The following is a 5,661-nucleotide window of genomic DNA, read 5'->3' as shown; positions in this document are numbered from 1 at the left end:
CTTGTCCCATGGCTCACCTTTCCTCCAAATTTCATCAAAATTCATTCACTACTTTTTGAGATATATTGGGGACAAGACAAACAAATGGAGGCGAAAACATAACCTCCTCCATTAAACTTGGTGGAGGTAAATACAGTAGTTATTAGAAACACCTTGAATGGTGCAGCTTGGACACATCCTCAGTGATAAACCCAGGGTCACGGGGTGTTTCGGGTCTTGGATCATCAGACACCCTCGCCTGGGCGACCCAGTCGGGGTTGATCAGTCCCCAACTTGTGTCCAAGCAGCGCACTACACCATGTATTGCCCCTCTTAATCCACAGCCAGCTTGAGGCTTTCTCTGCTGCCTCACTGATGTTCTTGGTGGCTTTCCTCTCCTGTAACCCCCTGATGCCAAGAAGCCTGAGTGTCCGGTGCAGGCTCTGCCCTGGAAATCCCCTACAACCGACCTCGATTGGCTCACAGTGGGCCCTCCAACCATTCAGCCTGCAGGCCTCTACCAGCTCCAGGTACTTTGCCTTCTTCTGCTTGTAGGCCACCTCAATCAGGTCTTCCCAGGGGACTGTTAGTTCCACCAGCACCACTTGCTTTGAGCTCTCAGATGTTAGGACCATATCTGGCCTGAGTGTTGTGCTGGTGATGTGCTCAGGGAACTTCAACTGCCTCCCAAGGTCCACCTTCAGCTGCCAGTCACGCACTGAGGATAACAGCCCAGTTGGGACCTTTCGCTTCAACTGAGGCTTCTCTCCAGCCCTGATGAATGTGATGTTCAGCCTTACTGGGGGCTGGTATCTACTCTGCTGGATTCCAGTGCAGATGGTGTCAGCAACCGCCTTCAGCACCTGGTCATGGCGCCATCTGTACCGCCCCTCTCCCAGGGCTTTCGGGCAGCAGCTTAAGATGTGCTCCAGGGGCACAGTGGACATGATGGTGTTTCTGCCAGCCCCCAGCAATGGAAGTTTGATGGACTTGGGAGGACATCATACAGTGGTGCTTGAAAGTTTGTGAACCCTTTAGAATTTTCTATATTTCTGCATAAATATGACCTAAAACATCATCGGATTTTCACACAAGTCCTAAAGGTAGATAAAGAGAACCCAGTTAAACAAATGAGACAAAAATATTATACTTGGTCATTTATTTATTGAGGAAAATGAGCCAATATTACATATCTGTGAGTGGCAAAAGTATGTGAACCTCTAGGATGAGCAGTTAATTTGAAGGTGAAATTAGAGTCAGGTGTTTTCAATCAATGGGATGACAATCAGGTGTGAGTGAGCACCATGTTTTATTTAAAGAACAAGGATCTATCAAAGTCTGATCTTCACAACACATGTTTGTGGAAGTGGATCATGGCACGAACAAAGGAGATTTCTGAGGACCTCAGAAAAAGTGTTACTGATGCTCATCAGGCTGGAAAAGGTTACAAAACCATCTCTAAAGAGCTTGGACTCCACCAGTCCACAGACAGACAGACTGTGTACAAATGGAGGAAACTCAAGACCATTGTTACCCTCCCCAGGAGTGGGCGACCAACAAAGATCACTCCAAGATCAAGGCGTGTAATAGTTGGCGAGGTCACAAAGGACCCCAGGGTAACTTCTAAGCAACTGAAGGCCTCTCTCACATTGGCTAATGTTAATGTTCATGAGTCCACCATCAGGAAAAAACTGAACAACAGTGGTGTGCATGGCAGGGCTGCAAGGAGAAAGCCACTGCTCTCCAAAAAGAACATTGCTGCTTGTCTACAGTCTGCTAAAGATCATGTGGACAAGCCAGAAGGCTATTGGACAAATGTTTTGTGGACGGATGAGACCAAAATAGAACTTTTTGGTTTAAATGAGAAGCGTTATGTTTGGAGAAAGGAAAACACTGCATTCCAGCATAAGAACCTTATCCCATCTGTGAAACATGGTGGTAGTAGTATCATGGTTTGGGCCTGTTTTGCTGCATCTGGGCCAGGATGGCTTGCCATCATTGATGGAACAATGAATTCTGAATTATACCAGCGAATTCTAAAGGAAAATGTCAGGACATCTGTCCATGAACTGAATCTCAAGAGAAGGTGGGTCATGCAGCAAGACAACGGCCCTAAGCACACAAGTCGTTCTACCAAAGAATGGTTAAAGAAGAATAAAGTTAATGTTTTGGAATGGCCAAGTCAAAGTCCTGACCTTAATCCAATCGAAATGTTGTGGAAGGACCTGAAGTGAGTAGTTCATGTGAGGAAACCCACCAACATCCCAGAGTTGAAGCTGTTCTGTATGGAGGAATGGGCTAAAATTCCTCCAAGCCAGTGTGCAGGACTGATCAACAGTTACCGCAAACGTTTAGTTGCAGTTATCGCTGCACAAGGGGGTCACACCAGATACTGAAAGCAAAGGTTCACATACTTTTGCCACTCACAGATATGTAATATTTGATCATTTTCTTCAATAAATAAATGACCAAGTATAATATTTTTGTCTCATTTGTTTAACTGGGTTCTCTTTCTCTACTTTTAGGACTTGTGTGAAAATCCGATGATGTTTTAGGTCATATTTATGCAGAAATATAGAAAATTCTAAAGGGTTCACAAACTTTCAAGCACCACTGTACACAGACTGGATCAGGAACTTGAGTCTTGCTGGTTCTGATTTCCAAATTTCTGACCAGGTGATCTTCCGAGTCGATGCATGGCCCCAGTTGGTCCAAGCTCCTTGCTGGCGCATGGTCACTGCTCTGCTACGGCGTTCTTCCTCCACCTCTGTCCGGATCTTGCCCTGGATAAGCTGCCATCTCTCTCTCCCCTGGGCTCTATTGTAGCATGGTTTAGTATGGCTGCTAAGCCCCGCTTGTCCGACTGCCACCGAGCCCACCAAGACGCCATGTTGCAGCCTCACTTCTGCCTGCTAGACTGCCTCCTGTGCCTGCCACTTCCTTCCAGTTCTGACCACTATGCCTGCAGAGGAGACTCTGGTGTCAGATGAGTCTCTGTATAGTAACACCTCCCTGGCTCTTGTTACTTTGAATTCCTCTGTCAGGCCAGAGAAAGGAAGCTGCAGTTTGTTAGTGTGCCCATACAGGGCAATGCAGCTCAGACTCTTCGGCAGACCCAGCCACCTGCGCAGGAACTGGCTGATGTTTCGCTCAAAGCCCTCCACTGTTGTTATTGGGACTTGGTACATCAACAGTGGCCATAGAAGTCTTGGCAGGATGCCATGTTGATATATCCATGCCTTGAACTTCCCAGGAAGGCCTGACCTGTCTACTGCTGATAGCCAGGCTTTCAGCTCTGCCTGCATTAATCGGATCGCCGCTGTATCTCTCAGAGTGGCGTCGAAGATCTTCCCCAGGCTCTTCACAGGCTTCTCTGACACCAATGGAATTGGGAGTCCATCTAAGTGGAAGCGGTACTTGTCCACTACTCTCCCCTTCCTCAGGACCAGGGACCTGCATTTGGCTGGCTTAAATGACATTCTTGCCCATGTTACTAGCCTTTCCAGGCCTCTGAGGAGCCAGCGGCATCCTGGCACTAATGTTGCTGTGACAGTCAGATCGTCCATAAAAGCTCGAATCGGCGGTTGGCGAATGCCAGATCTGGACAGAGGACCTCTGCACTCCACTTCCGCTGCCTTGACAAACATAGTCATCGCCAGAGCAAACAGCGTCACTGATATGGTGCAACCAGTGATGATGCCTTTTTCTAGGTGGTGTCACGCAGATGTTATTGCTCCAGAGGTGAATCTCATGCTGAAACTACTATAATAGTCCTGTATGAGTTCTATTACCTTCTGTGGAACGTGGTGGATTGTCAAGGCTTTTGTCACCAGTTTGTGAGGGATGGATCCATAGGCGTTTGCCAGATCAAGCCAGATGACTGATAAATCTCCTCGGTTTTCCCTTGCCTCTCGGATTAACTAGGTGACCACTCCTGTGTATTCTATGCAGCCTTGAATGCCTGGAACTCCCCCCTTCTGCACACTAGTGTCGATATAGGAATTCCTCAGGAGGAACTTGGTCATGCGGTTGGCAAGAATCTTGAAAAAGATTTTGCCCTCTACACTGAGCAGCGAGATGGTTCGAAACTGACTGATATCACTTCCTTTCTCCTCCTTCGGTATCCAGACACCTTCTGCATGCCTCCATTGCTTGGCTACCCTTCCCCTCCACCATACCACCCTGATGATCCTCCACAGCCTCTCCAGGAGTCTTGGGCAGTATTTGTACACTTTGTATGGCACACCACTCGGCCCTGGTGCTGCACTGGTCTGCGCAGCCCTGTCTGTCTCCCTGACTTCTGCCAGAGTGGGCTCTTTAGTGTTGAATTGGATGGAGGGTGTGGGTGGTGTAATTAGCTCTCTGCAGGGCCCAAGATCTTCCTCCCTATGCCTGTCACAGTAAGTGACACTGAGGTGTTGGTTGATGTCCTCTTCTGGGCACATGAGGGTTCAGCTTCGCCTCTGCCCTAGCAGCTTTTTAGTAAATCCAAATGGATTTGCTATAAAAGCAGTGCGCTTGCGAGCCCCCTCTCTGCCCTTCCTCCTGTGCCACTCAGCACAACGTAAGGAGATGAGCTTCTTTCTGAGGATGTCCTGGAGCTCTGCCAGGGCAGGTCTTTCCTCCTCACTCACACTCTTGTAGCACTGTTTAAGGGCCTTCAGGTCTTCCCTGAGCTGGGTGATCTTGCTCTCCTGTCAGTTTGGCCTAGCTGTAATCTTGGCCTTTGGCTGTTTGATGCCAAAATGCTCAGCGCCAATGCTGATGATGAAGATGCACATCATTTGGAGCTGCTGTTCCACTGCTCCCTTCGATGATGCTTCCAGGGCAGCATTGACGTCTTCGTCAAACTAGTGCCACTCAGTCTCCTTGTGTACAGCAGGCCACAGGACCCGGCGACGTTCAGATGGTTTGCTAGATGCAGCACGCTGAGCTTGGAGGTTCTGGACACTGTGGGGTGACTCCGGGTCCAGCTCCTCCTCTGTCTCACCAGGGACAGTACTAAGCACTGCCTCTGTGCATTGATCAGCTTGCTTCCTCCTTGTGCAGCCCATCTTGGTCTGGTGGATCTTCAGACCCTTCAGGTTCTTGCAGCTCTTGCCACACAAACAGGTTACTCTCGTAGATGATAATCCATCGCTCATGTCTCTTGCCAGGAAATCCGTCCGTCTGGGGTGCTCATTCTCCCCCCCTCTCGAGCATCCCTGGGGGTATCTTTCAATAGGGCTTTCTGTAGCTTGGTTGGGTGCTCCCTCATGGGGGCTGCAGCTCGGGGTGCTAACCCTTACTGCCCTGGTTGCCATCTCTCCGTGCTGTCCACTGTCTCTCCAGTCATCACCACACTATTCGTGGTTGTCATCCACCCTTTCCTGGAGGTCACTGGCTACACCAGTTATAGACAGTTATTAGAAACACCTTGAATAGTGCAGCTTGGACACATCCTCAGTGATGTGGCTATTTTCCCTCCTTATTTCTACAATCTGTTCAAATAGATCAGCTTCCCAAGCTTCAGCTTTCATACTAATACCACCATCAGTGCCATCATGCTCGTCATCTTGTAGCTCGCTAACTAGCCAAGTCACGTCTCTGCCACAACTCAATCGAATCATATACAGACCTGCGTTGCATTTTGGCTCTTCAAGTTTTTCACTCTTTCATTAATATAACACTGGGAAAATCTGA

At 48.6% G+C, this 5,661-nt stretch overlaps 1 pseudogene; it reads right to left on the bottom strand.

The window, feature by feature from the left end:
- Window positions 1–224: 224 nt before the first annotated feature.
- Window positions 225–4,760, bottom strand: LOC132867964 (uncharacterized; annotated as a pseudogene).
- Window positions 4,761–5,661: the final 901 nt, after the last annotated feature.

The sequence above is a fragment of the Neoarius graeffei genome, chromosome 19 (assembly GCF_027579695.1).
Source record: "Neoarius graeffei isolate fNeoGra1 chromosome 19, fNeoGra1.pri, whole genome shotgun sequence".
Classification (NCBI taxonomy): domain Eukaryota; kingdom Metazoa; phylum Chordata; class Actinopteri; order Siluriformes; family Ariidae; genus Neoarius; species Neoarius graeffei.
Note: the sequence above shows the minus strand (reverse complement) of the source record. Positions and strands in the feature narration are given on the sequence as shown.